Source organism: Phacochoerus africanus, chromosome 10, assembly GCF_016906955.1.
Source record: "Phacochoerus africanus isolate WHEZ1 chromosome 10, ROS_Pafr_v1, whole genome shotgun sequence".
Taxonomy (NCBI): Eukaryota; Metazoa; Chordata; class Mammalia; order Artiodactyla; family Suidae; genus Phacochoerus; species Phacochoerus africanus.
The window spans coordinates 67,353,390-67,367,549 of record NC_062553.1 but is presented as its reverse complement, the minus strand read 5'-3'; the positions used below and the strand labels follow the sequence as shown (position 1 = coordinate 67,367,549).

At 44.4% G+C, this 14,160-nt stretch overlaps 1 protein-coding gene across 1 annotated transcript in view; it reads right to left on the bottom strand.

Annotated features, from left to right (window-relative positions):
• The window catches only part of RUFY3 (RUN and FYVE domain containing 3), an 86,575-nt gene extending 74,920 nt beyond the window's left edge, over positions 1-11,655 (bottom strand). The window contains exon 1 of the mRNA XM_047751728.1: positions 11,635-11,655. The gene's annotated coding sequence lies outside the window, so the exon portion shown is untranslated. The remainder of the gene's footprint in view (positions 1-11,634) is intronic.
• Between the last annotated feature and the right edge of the window lie 2,505 nt (positions 11,656-14,160).

The window sequence follows — 14,160 nt, the reverse complement described above, 5'->3', positions numbered from 1 at the left end:
TTGTCAACTTGTGCAAATCAGTTTGTAAAGCTCACAAGTTCTGTTTTCCAAGGCTTCCTAGGTTACAGTTTTATAATTTAAGAAGTCTCATTCCCTCCCCTCAATTTCACTAGTTGCTGTTAAAACAAAGGGTTTCCTTGATAAATTATCATGATGACATCTGGAAAAACCCAGATATTTCTGCTAAATTATAAGATTATTCAATTGAATGATCATGACTTTGTCACATGCCTAGCCCTCCCTCCTACTTGCTTCCCTCTCTCGAAGATTTATTATTTCTTGGGAATTCCCCTCATGGCTCAGCAGTTAATGAACCCAACTAGTATCCATGAGGATGTGGTTTTGATCTCTGGCCTCGCTCACTGGGTTAAGGACTGGCGTTGCCGTGAGCTGTGGTATAGGTCACAGAGGCGGCTCAGATCCCATGTTCTGTGGTTGTGGCTATGGTGTAGGCCAGCAGCTGTAGCTCTGATTCGATCCCTAGCCTAGGAACTTCCATCATATGCTGTGCTGCAGGTTCAGCCCTAAAAAAAAAAAAAAAAAAAAAAAGATCTACTATATCTATCTCTACTGTTGAGATTTCTACAAGTTTAGGTTTAGGCATTTGGCAGGCTCAGTTCTACTTTGTAGATACTAACCAAGCATGATAAAATACACTTTAAAATGAGTATCCCCAAGAAGGTGAGCTATTATTTTGTTGGAAAAAAAACAGGACTATTACAATGCATAATCTTTCTACTTGTTAAAATTAACCAGCATAAGACTGGAAATAAATACCTTAAGAAGGTACTAATTATTCATTACTAAAACAGATTTCATGGGTAAGTGGCAGTAGGTAATGATTTACAGATATAAAACAACCAACTATTTTATAAATGATCTCGGGCAATTTATCCTCCTCTGGTGTCAATTTACCCAGCTATACAAAATAGAACTAAATAACCAGCTTCGCAAAGATCACAGGTTCCGTGAGAATTCTGCGTGCTTTGCTCACCACTACGCATCTGCTTAAAATGGTACCTACCAAATACCAGACTCTCAATAGATACTTGTTGGTTTAGCTATGTAACTCTAGAGCAATGGTGTATTTCCACCCTCTTGTTTCACTTCAACTATGAAAACCCTCAAGGTCTAGAAAATCAAGCTATATTTACGCCCTGACAAACATTCATTCTAACACAGGCTTTATTTATTTATACATAACAGATGCAATCACTTAAGATGTAGAAGACACAGAAGGCACCTACACCTGCTAGCCAGCATGGACATGAAGGAAGATCAAAGCAATAGGCAAGAAAAAGAAAATTACAGGTGTGTAAGAAATTCCTGAGTCCTTGACACACAGATGGCTATTTAGTGTTGCTTATGTACATAACTATTTTCTCTACCATATTGATGGCCTGTGAATTTCACATTCATTCATTCATTTTTAGCAAACACAGCTGGTGGGTAGAGCAAGGAACCAGAGGCTACTGCTGCTTAAAAGGGAGCCTCCAGCTCAGCATGTGGTTCCAGTTATGGGAGGCGATGATGGAGGCCAAGAGCATGTGGACTCAAGTCAAAATGACCACAGCGAACCCTAGGTCCACCACTTAGAAGCTTAGCAACCTTGACAAAGGACTTATTACTGCACCTGCTTTTTCACGGACAAAATGGGGGTGCTCACATGAACTACTTCAGAGTGAGCTGATGTAGTGGAACGCTCAGCGTGGCACTTTGCACATGGCCCTCGGTAAGCTGGCACTAAACAGCAGCCTTTACTGTCATTTTAATAAGTGATTCTGGGAGTTCCCATCGTGGCTCAGTGGTTAATGAATCTGACTGGGAACCATGAGGTTGTGGGTTCAATCCCTGACCCTCAGTGGGTTGAGGATCCGGTGTTGCTGTGGCTCTGGCTCGACCCCTAGCCTGGGAGCCTCCGTATGCCGTGGGAGTGGCACTAGAAAGGGCAAAAAGACAAAAAAAAAAAAGTGATTTTTGCCTTCAAGAACTCTGGAAGAAAAAAAAAAACTCCAAAAGTAAAAGTCAGTAAGGATGGATGTTCATGGGGCTAAGGTAGATGAAAGTAAAAAGGTGATCTGAGCAAAAGCTGTGCTGGGGATATCGTGGGCCCAAGGGAGAAAGAGGAGAGAGGGCTCACAATTTTACCAAGCCTTCACATCAGGTGACCGGATTTCCGAAGTTCGTAAGAAAGGCAGGAAAAGCAGATAAATGTCTGTGGGGAGGCCCTAAACGATTCTAAAATTAGAGAGAGGAACCATATTCTAAAAGGAAACATACGGAAACAAGTTCTCCTGCTTTCTACATGCCTCTTGCCCTCAGTCTGCCAATCTCTCCTTTCCTTATGGATTATGAGGTTTCAAGACTTTCCCGCCTCTGCCCCCCCTCCCCCAAACTGCTCCCTCTGACACATGCTGAGCGTCATGTCCATTCTGTAAAGAGCAAGTCTAGAACGACACAGTCACTAAGACGGGCTCTGCAAAGAGGATCACCACCTTGGCTCAGTAGCCCTCAATTCCTGATCTGTTATGTTTTAGGAGGACTATGAACTTTTCACAATTATTCAAACACAACTAGAGGGCATGACCATATAGATACATACCTTCTCAAGGACCACTGCTTTATAACTCTAAAAGCATTTCTTTTCACATCATGCAAAACAATTCTTTAACGTTTATGGTATACTACTAACTTCCCCCCCAATTTTTTTTGCTTTTTAGGGCCGCATCCACGGCTTAGGGAGACTCCCAGGCTAGGGGTTGAATTAGAGCTGTAGCTGTCGGCCTACACCACAGCCACAACAACGCATGAGGGAATCTGAGCTATGTCTGTGACCTATACAACTCACAGTAACAGTGGATCCTTAACCTGCTGAGCAAGGCCAGGGATCAAACCAGCACCCTCATGGTTACTAGCTGGGTTCATAACCTGCTGAGCCACAACAGGAACTCCCCCATAAATTTTAAAGCTCATACTTAGCCACTCTGCACTGCAGGAAGACATTATAATGTTAAAAAGGTTGTGCAGAAATGTAACAGCTCTGATGTCCTGCAAAATTAATTACAGTGGAATTCTACTTTTATTTATGATGGCTACAGGTGATTTATTGTGCAATGACAGAGAAGCAGCACAGCTTATAGGTAACTCTTTCAACTATTTAAGGAATTTTCAAAAGTACTAGCCAATAAGGAAATGTTATTATTTCATCCAGTTAATTCTGCTACTCTCTCATCATCATCCACCTAGGCTTTTTACTACCAAAACCTACACTAAAAAAATATGTTCTCTTAGCTTCTTAACCTCTTTACTTCTTTAACACAGGGTTTCTGCTAAAAGTCAAACAAAAAGGGAAAAGATGCAAGACAAAATACAGTCAGGTGAATATGTTTTGAAGCCAATACTATTCTTTTAGTCTGAAAGTTGCTTTCTTTGCCACTTTTCCTCTGTTCTCTCTCCCACCCAGCAACTTTTTGACTGCGCCCTACCTAAACTGGTGTCTTTAAGGCCTAGGTGAGAAAGCATACAGTGATTAATAACATGAATTTTGGGCTCAGACTATTCAGGAATATGAATTCATTCTCCAACCTTCGGTTAAAAAAAAAGCAACATATACAAATACTGAATCATTATGTTGTATACTTGAAATTAATGTATCAATTATACCTAGAGTAAAAACAAACAAACAAACAAAACAAACAAAAACCATTTCTGGGGATAGGGCCAGAAATCTGTGTTAACAAGACCTCCAGGTGATTCTGATGTGTGCTAAAATTTAAGACCTTTTGTAGGAGTTCCTGTTGTGGCTCAGTGGTAATGACCCTGACTAGGATCCATGAGGACACAGGTTTGATCCCTGGCCTTGCTCAGTGGCCTTGCTGTTAGTTGTGCTGTAGGTCACAGAGGAGGCTCGGATCCTGCATTGCTGTGGCTGTGGTGTAGGCCAGCAGCAACAGCTCTGATTGGACCCCTAGTCTGGGAACCTCCACATGCTGCACATGTGGCTCTCAAAAGACCCCCCAAAAAAAGGCCTTTCCTAAAACCAAAGAATCTGTATCTCCAGAATAATCTACATCTAAGGTTACGCTATCAGAATTTTTTTATTTTATAATACTTTGAATAAGTCCCTTAAAAACTTAATCAAATACTTTGACGAAAAACATATGTTGCACGCATCTACCTATATGAATTCTATATGGACTACTCCTCCCCATTTTTTCTTTTCAGCTTGCACTGTTGAGTAGATTTATGTAAAATGGCTCTTCTATCTATTGAAACCTTAAGAAATATGTCATAAATATAACCCGCTAAATTGATAAATACTGATACATGTGATGTTTTTGCCTCTCTGGCTGGCACATAAAAATATTCTATAAATATTTTAGCTACTAAGTACCATTATTATTTTACCAGTCACATTCTTTATTTGTAATTGTTTGGATTACAGCACTATAGCAAAACTTTTGTGATCTAATGAGGAGCCTTTCATGATTCTCTAGTATTCAGAATTAAGCTAAGATCAGAACTAAGATAAAAGAGGACCCTGAAGGAATGAAACCATGATTATCAATAGCAGAGCAGCCAAAAAAAGTCAAAGATTCAAAGATTACATCTAATGTTCTGAAACTGTTGCTCTGCCGATCAGAAGCATGATAGGACTTTTTGATAATCCCAGGCCAGAAGAATAGGTAAAACAAAAGAAAGGAGGCAGAGGAGAAGGGGAGATGTTGGCTGGGAAGATGAACTTTGACAGTTAGGTGGTAAAAGCAAAATCAGGAAGGTGAGCAGGAGATGTCTGGTTTTGTCACAAGGCAGGAACTGGGAACATGACCCAGCTGCCAGTCCCTTAGATGCTCAGGATGTGCCAGGTTATTGCAGCTGTGTATGCAAAGGACCTACCTGCATTTAGATGCTCTTAAGGGCCAAAGTACAGGTCTCTGGTAGTCAATAATCTACAGCTACACACTGAAGGTCCACCCCAGCATATGAAAGTCCTGGGCCAGGAACTGAATCTGAGCTGCAGCAACACTGGAGACTAGCCCACCGGGTGGGGCCCGGGATCGAACCCCGGCCTTTGCAGCAACCCCGGCTGCTGCAGTTGGATTCTTAACCACTGAGCTACAGTGGGAACTCCTTTCCACCCCCTCTTTTAAGTGCCCTTTTTGACAGGCACTTATATCTGCCATTTGACAAGGCAGCATTTAATGGATCAGAAAGTGGCTCTCTGCATTCTGAAAATGGGTTGGAAAAGAGTTAATGGCTAATAGATTTGTGAAGCACAGTATTGTAAATGAAGGTACTGCCTTACAATAATAACAAAAAGCTGTCTTAAAAAGTCACAAATCAGAGTTCCTGTCATGGATCAGTGGTTAATGAATCCGACTAGGTAGCATGAGGTTTCGGATTCTATCCCTGGCTTTGCTCAGTGGGTTAAGGATCCGGTGTTGCCGTGAGCTGTGGTGGGGTCGCAGACACGGCTAAGATTCCACGTTGCTGTGGCTATGGTGTAGGCCGGTGGCTACAGCTCTGATTCGACCCCTAGCCCGGGAACCTCCATATGCAGCAGGAGTGGCCAAGGAAATGGCAAAAAAGACAAAAAAAAAAAAAGTCACAAATCAAGCAAAAACCTACTAATATGAGGTGACTGCTCAAGACTTTGGGATTCTGATGATTCGCCCCTTCCCCTGCATACCTCCCAGTTTGGGGCAAATGCCTCTATATTTACAAAACCCAAAAAAAGTACTTTCGTCTTTTCAAAGTTTAAAAAGCATACAGCAGATGAACTGATTAGATATAATGTTTTCTGGGGTACTACATAATGAAAAAAGAAGAGACATAATAATAGAAATATCCATGGTGAATAAACTAAAATCAATGAATAATATAAATATGCACACACACAAAATGTATATACACACACATATATCTTTATATTGTATGTATGTGTATGAAACTATGAACATAAAATTGATTTTCTCCCCTTAAATACACATTCCTGAGTTTATATGTAAATGAGAAAGGTCCTTCCCCACAGCATGGACTCTTAAAATGAATTGGTGAGAAACAGTTGAATACTTCCAGAAGCCTCATTCTCTGCACTTTCCAGGGCTCCACCAAGGCATTCACTGTTAGGTATACTTAGCTTTGAAGTGAGTAGTCATAGTAACGCTGCCAGGCCTTCCCAAAGCTTTTTTTTTGCCTCCTTTCTATCCCTTTCCCAGGCTTCCTCCCATCTCAAAACAGCACATACAAATACAGAAAGAAAGCTGCTTCTTTGTGTGACTTTTTCTTGGTACACTGTTGTATTCGGGAGAGCAAAGACAAGAACAGAAATGTGGGCTATTCGCATGGCACTGCCTTAAACATCAAGGTGGCAGCTCTGGGAGTTGAAAGAGGAAAAGAACTGACAACAGAAGCTGATAACCATGCAAATGGCAGGGGGGGGGGTCTCTTCTCTCCAACACCAAGGAGAAGCCATCTCTTGTTTGTCTTGTCCACCCACAACATGACTTCTAAAATTAGGATGGAAAAGGAAGGCATGAAAAGTGTTACTGAGCAAGGGTTGGTGTGCCCTTGGCACATAAAGCCAAACTGATAGAAGGTGTTTGCAGTAAGTTAAGGGTTTGTTTGCAGGGTGCCAAGCAAGTAGAATGGGTAGCTCATGTTCAAAAAGACCCGAATTCTGGTGGCTTTCAGGTAAGGGTTTTTAAAGATGATGTTGGGGAGAGGGTTGTAGGATGCGTGATCAGCTCATGGACCTTCTTCTGACTGGCTGGTGGTGAGGAAACAGCTGATGTTTCAAGAATCTCAACCTTCTGGTTCTGACCAGTCTAGGGTCTGTGTGCTTGTGGTCAGCAATGTAGTGGCCATCCTCCACCTGGATGGGGGGCTTAGTTTTTACAGAACAACTTGAGGATAAGCATCAGATTGTTATCTATGTCCCTTCAGGAGGAACTAGGAATCCTGTGACTCCACTGTCCTAATCATTTACTGCTGGAGTCTGCCCTTCGGAATTCAGGGAAGGCCTAGGACTTTAAAGCCTTTTTTTTTTTTTTTTCTACAAGCAAGAAATGGGGGGACTTCCCATTGTGGCTGAGCGGTAATAAACCTGAGTAGTATCCATGAGAACGCAGGTTCGATCCCTGGCCTCGCTCAGTGGGTTAAGGATCTGGCGTTGCTGTGAGCTGTGGTGTAGGTCGCAGACATGGCTCAGATCCCTTGCTGCTGTGGCTGTGGCGTAGGCAGGCGGCTGCAGCTCCAATTCAACCTCTCACCTGGGAACTTCCATATGTCCTAGGTGTGGCCCTAACACGTCCCTCCCCCAAGAAAAAGAAAAAGAAAGAAGAAATGGGGGCATGGAGAGGCTTTTTTTTGTACCTGGAAAGGCCCCTTAGGGTCCTGCTTGGTTTCAATCTCCCCTTTCCTAATTCTCAATCCTGAGGGGAATAGGTGTGGGACAAGAAAAGGAATAAAGTTTTGGACAGAAAGGTTAATCATAAATCTGGCAGGGGAACTTGGTTTTGGGGGACTGGGTTTCAAAAGTACTGGGCCATGGCAGGTAAGTAAGTAGCTCCTTTTCATAGAGTTGATGAGAAACTGGAATGGAAGGTCCTACACCAAGGGGAAAAGACCCATGTGATATGAACACACTCATCTCTGTGAATGCATGCAAAAGTTCTGGAGGAAAACTCGCCCAACTCCAAAGTGGTGTTCTCTGATAATAAACTGTGGCGGTGAAGGGGATGGGAGGGAAGGGCTTGAGGGCCCACAAAGAGCAAAGCTCACTTTGTGCTCAATGCACTTTTGTACTGGAAAACATTTAAACTATAAGAAGAGATCCATGTGTAATTTTTACAAATCAAAAATTTTTAAAAAAGGCATGGTAGAAATTTGAGATTTAAAAGCTAGAAGCATAAAAATTTAGCCAGATTACCAGCACGCAGAGTCAAGAAAGTAACATATTCCAACAAGGCATATCAGAAACCTTTCACACTGCATTTAAGCTGAGTATCTTATGGACATTATATCTTGCAAAATTTTACACGCAAACCTTACATGTCATGAACTGTGAAAAGTTTAGGCTATCTCCCCTGCACACATTTTTGCTAATTCTTCATTAGTGTCATTTAAAACAAAGCTTCTGAAATCAAACATGAAGGTTAGTTTTTAAAATCTCTGAGTACTGTAAAGATTTTGAAAATGAAGAGATAATACTGCCTTAATGTATAGTCTATTAACTGTACAATATATCAATTATTATATAGTTTAAACTTTTGGCAAATCCATTAGTAAGAGTTAAAAATTGGGTGTTGAGGCTGAGTCTAACTACTGCCCTGCTAATTGAGATGAATCTTTTTAAAACTGTTGGTCTCGGAGTTCCCGTCGTAGTGCAGAGGAAAGGAATCCTACTGGGAACCATAAGGTTGTGGGTTCGATCCCTGGCCTCACTCAGTGGGTTAAGGATCCGGCGTTACCATGAGCTGTGGTGTAGGTTGCAGACGCGGCTCGGATCTGGCGTAGGTTGGTGGCTACAGCTCCAATTTGACCCCTAGCCTGGGAACCTCCATATCCTGCAGGTGTGATACTAAAAAAAAAACAAAAAACAAAAAACCTGTCGGTCTCAAGTGGCTCAAATGAGGAGTCAGGACACCCCAAGTTCTGACATCCTGGTACAACATAGAAAGCAATATGATGTATTTCAGAGCAGCAGCAAGAACGTATTTTTATTAATATCCATGATATTCCTTTTCTCAAGTATGTGTGTTCTAAAAAGTACAGATAAAAATAACAGGTGAAAATAAAAATAGTAGAAAACAAGAACTGTATGTCAATTTTATAGCTGAATAAAATAGTGATCTTCTGCAATAGGAAATGTCCTCAGTCACCAGTCTTCAACAATGTGAGACACATCTTCCCAGTAATTTTTCTGAGTGCTTACACACCAATAAACTATTTCAGAAATTAAAGACCAGGAGGGACTATTCCATGCTAACAAATCATGCCAGACATCTCCTACTATTATAAGGTAGAGACCAAGGAGTCAGTTATGAAACTTTAGCTTTAAGTCCTCCGCTGTTGATCATAACCATGCTAAGGCCCCAATTTTAGGACAATACTTGAAAAAATAAAGTCAACCCTTAATAAGAAGAAATCAAATAAATCAACTGCAATTCATATAATCCCCATAACTGATACTAGCCAACAGTTTAAAAATTCTTCCACACTTTCTATCACAACTGTTACAAAGAGTTATAAAGAACTGAGAGGAAGGTTTTCTTCATTCTACAATGACTGGTTAATAAACAGATTATACAAAAATAAAAATTTTTAGAAAGAAAAAGAGAGGTTGTGCTTAAAGCACAAAATAGAAAGCAGATTCCTTAGAAAATAAAAAGTACTGTTGAGAATATTTTTATCTTCTCTGCTTATAAAAAGACTCATGTCCGACCTTAGACATTCCTATTAGGAGATTAGTAGATTAGTAGCAACACACAAACTATGGTTTTACTCAGACTCTTAGTCAATGGTCAGTGTTGGCCCCCATTCTAGGCAAGTAATCAAGAGAAGATAACAAAGGACTCCCTAGAGCTGAATCCAAAGGACCCTAATCAAGGTAAGAACTATCCAATCACCGTTTTGGACGTCTAGTATTCACTTAAAGAGCGTAGACTCCTTAGGCAAGGAATTTGTCAATTTCATCCCTTCTTTCACACTGTACATAACTTCGGACAAATTACTGAATCCACACACATGCTCAGCCGCCTCACCTAAAAATGTGGCGCATTTGGCTCACAGAGATGAGAGCTGAACTATGAAAATCACAACACATGCACTTAGGAAATATTCAGCTAACATTACTCTTTTTCTAGTGGATGGATCTGGGGCAGAAAAGTCAAAGTCAGGATTTCTTGGCAGTGCAGAAGTCAACAGGTTTGCTTTGGTGCTAAAAAAGAAATCTCTAGCTCTCTCTGAGAGAGAGAGAGAGAGAGAGAGAGAGAGACAGACAGACAGACAGACAGAGATTAACTGATTCCCTCTTCACCTAGGCAAGCTTCTCTCCCTTTTCAGAACTCATACAGCAAAGTATTGGGCATATATATTACAAATTGTATCTTGAATCATTTTCATACTCTAAGATCGTGTCTTTTTAAACCAGACTTAACACTCCTCCAAGAGTCTTTTAACACATTGTCTACTCTAAGGCCCCGCTCACTACAAGCAGCAACGGACATTTACTGACTGAAACAGGACCAAGTGGGGTCCTCCACATTCAGAGGGCTCCGGTGACAGTGGTTTTAAAAGGTGGAGGCCTCTTGCTGTCAAACCATATCATCCTGGAAAGTGTCCTCTCAAAGCCATACTTTTTCCCCTTCTCGTCATCGCACGCACTGTTTCCTGATTTCTCTTCCCATCCTGGGGGATGGATCTGTGATCTTTACGGGTGTGGAATGAATGCTCGTAAAAAATTGAGTGGTCCAACCGAGGCCACGCGGGCGGTGGCGGCACAGCAGCCACACCCACTCGGCCGCCGCTGCGCTGGGAACCCGCAGAAGGCGGGCGGGCAGGGCTGCCGGGGCTGCCGGGGACGCCCCTTCCCCGACCGCTCCGGGGAAGGCTCCCAGCAGAGACTCGGGGCTGGGAGCCCGCAAGCACGTGGGAGGCTGGCAAGGACAAGCGCCCGGCCCGGGAAGGGCGGGGAGGAGAGGCCGGGCGGGCGCCTGCGGCCTGGGGAGACTCGGAGGTAAACAGTTCCGCGCCCGGACGCCGCCCCCAGCTGCGCCCCGGGCCCGGAGCTTTCCGAGAGCCGCCCCCAGCGCCCCCTCCTCTCCGCCGACCCGGCTCCGTTCCTGGGACCCAGCGGGAGGCGGAGCTCCGCGGAGCCGGGCTGGCCCTTCCCAGCCCAGGCCCCCCCTTCCCCGCCCGCTTCCCCCTGTCCGGCGGCCACTCACGGTGTTTGCCGCCGCCGCCGCCGCTGCCGCCGCCGCCGCCGCCGCTCGGGTAGCTCAGCAACAGGAAGGGCAGCGGGGAGCCCGGCGACGGCGGAGTCCTCCAGGCGCGCTGTTGCTGCTGCGGCGGCGGGCGCGCTACGAAGCCGGCACCTCCATCGCCCGGGTAGAGCAGGAAGAAGGGGGCGGCTACCGGCGAGCCGGGCTCCGAGGGCCCCGGGGGGGAGGCCAGCGGCGGCCCCGCCTTGTCCTCCCGGTCCGCGCCCCCGGCGGGAGCACGGCGCCGCTCCTCCTGCCGCTGCTTCCCGCCCCTCTCCGGCTCCTCGCTGCAACTTTCCGCGCCGGTGGCGGGCGGCGGCGAGGTCTCAGCCATGCTCGCTTCTTCCTTCGCCGCCGCCTCGGAGTGGCGCCCGGGCTTGGGCGAGGGAGCAGAGGGTCACGGCGGTGAGCCGCCGCCCCGTCCCGTCCGCACCGCCGCCACCTTCCTCCTTGGCTACGGGCCGGCGTCTGGGCTCCGCCGCTCGGTCTACAGCTCGCCCCGCCGGGGTTTGAGCCAGCTGGAGGGCCCGCCCCGCCCGACGGCGCGGTCTCCCTACCGGCCGCCTCCTCCCGACTGCCCCTCCCGCTCGGGCCCCCAAGCCTGCGGCGCGGCTCCCCTAGGGGGCGGCCTCCGCCGCTTCCCACTGCCCACCTTCCTCTGGGCTCCCGCGGCGCTGGGGGGGAGGAGACGGCGCCCGGTGCCTGGGCCTTCCCCGCCCCCGGAACGGCCCTCCTAGGCGGTCAGGTGTGTTTGCCCCCGGTGCTTGTATGGTGTGAGGCCTGGAGAAAATCTAGCGGCGCTGCTGTGTGTAACCACCTAACTTCATCGCCAGCCCAGAGGCACAAAGATCTGGGTTGAAGAAAGGGCGAAAGCCAATTTTGAAAAGGAACCTGCCCGCCCCCTCCCCCCCCGCCCGGCGTTAAACTGTGCCATTTGCTTGGCACACATTGTAACTTTAACCGTTGAGTCGCAGTTTTGATTCGTGAGCTTTTTAATGTGAGAAACTGGAGGTGGGTATCTTCCTTCTCCCACGTCTTTTGTTCCTGGTCATGTGCGCTGTGTAGAAATCTTGTATTTGCTTTGACTTTCACTCCCTGGTTTTCCGGTGTTCTGGATGCGCATGAATGCGTCTTAAACCGAACAGCTTAGAATTTATACGACAAGCCTCTATTACAGGTCGACAGCTTTCACTTTCATAGTGCCTGTGTCTAGCTAGTAATTGGCTGCTGTTGCTTTATTTTCACTATTAGAATCAACGATTAGTGATCCAGTCATTCCCATAAGTAAACATTTCCTTCTTTAATGCAGACAATTTGCGGTTACTGTTATTTTTTACGCTGGATTCCACGAACGTGACCCCGTAGTTTCTAGCTGGTTTTGTGTTCGGGGTGGAAGATGCTGGCAGAGAATCCATGTTGACTCATAATTAAAAATCACTGTTGTGTAACATTTGCTCCACCTGCTTTTCCTCCTTTCTCTGGTCTGTCTTGCCATTTGTAGAGGAAATTATGCTTTTCTGAAAGGAAAAGTAAATCTTTTAATTTTTGTTCTCTGAAAATAACTCTTGAAATTACAAGAAATTACCTTGAGATTTCTAATACTGTCTTTCACCAAATCTTTTAAACAAAACATATGTTTACAAGAAGCTAATTTCAAGCAGTCAGAAAATCTCTTAGTAGTCTTAGTTTCTGGTATTTCCCTGACCTGTTGATTTCAGTGCTAGTGCCTGCTCGAGTAAGGCATTCCTCTCGGAGCCTGGATTCCTATTCTGGCAAAGGGAAAATTAATTATTATTAGCTGTGTATTTTTATTTTAGTAAAACAGCACGCGACTTACAATAATAAAAACAAAATTGAGGGGGAGAAAAGCTTTTTCATCATATCTTTAGCACTTGGAATTTGTTGGATCTTTTCATTTCAGTCTTGGTGAGGGTAGGTGTCTTGATAAAAACAATAATTGCCGGAGTTCCCTTCATGGCTCAGCAGTAACAGTCCATGAGGACCCAGTTTCAATCTCTGGCCTCAGTCAGTGGGTTAAGGATTCCACCTGCGGTTAGCTGTGATGTAGGTCCCAGACATGGCTTGGATCTGGCGTTGCTGTGGTATAGGCCAGCAGCTAGAGCTCCCATTTGACCCCTGGCTTGGGAACTTCCATCTGCCTGGGGTGCAGCCCTAAAAAGCAAAAAAGATTAAAATAAATAAAATAAAACGTAATTGCCTTTTAGGAATTACAAACGTTTCTTCAAGGTATAATACCTTGAGGAGAACTAAAAGATTCCAGGTGTATTATATAGGTTTAATACCCATCCTTAACTGGATCTTTTACCTTGTTTTTGCATGCAGAAATTTCTAAGTATTGTATTCCTGTCAGCTCCCTTCTCAAAGATGTTTTGCAATTTTTCAGTAAAATTTTGACCAGAATATACATTCATCCCATTGTGGATAGAAGAAAAGACAGCAGAGAGTTCCCTTCATGGCTCAGGAGTTAACAACCCCGACTAGGATCCATGGGGATGGGGGTTCGACCCCTGGCCTTGCTTCATGGGTTAAGGATCTGGTGTTGCTGTGGCGATGGTGTAGGCCGGCAGCTGTAGCTTGATTTGACCCCTAGCCTGGGAGCTTTAGGGTGCAGCCCTAAAGAAAGAGAAAAAAAAGAAGAAAAGACAGCAGATTCCTCACAAATCACTCTTGAGAAAGGCTAATGATTAGCCAAGGGAGTCACCAAGTAACCCAAGTATGAAACTCTATCTAGTCTAAATTACCAGCTTTCTCCTTTCTGGTTAGTAGAGGTTACATGTAGGTATTAGAAATATTGACCTGCTGTGGAATCTTGCAGTATATTGATTTTTGTTTTGTTTTGTTTTTTTTGGTGCCTCTTTAATTTTAAAAATAGTTCTATTTATGCCTTATATCATTAATTAAGTGGCAGTGCAATGAATATAGAAAATCAGCTGAAATATGAATTCTTTAAAATTTATAGGCAAGGCTATTTATGGACGTTTTCTTTAAAGGTAGATGGTACTCCAAGTTTCTAGTTTCTTATGCTTTTAGCTTTTGGATCAATACTATAATCACAGCTCTATATAAGCTTTAGTGACAAAAACGGCTGATTCAGCTGCTACACAACATTTAGGGAAGCTAAGCTTATAAAAACAAGCCTAAACTGGTTGTTCCTTTT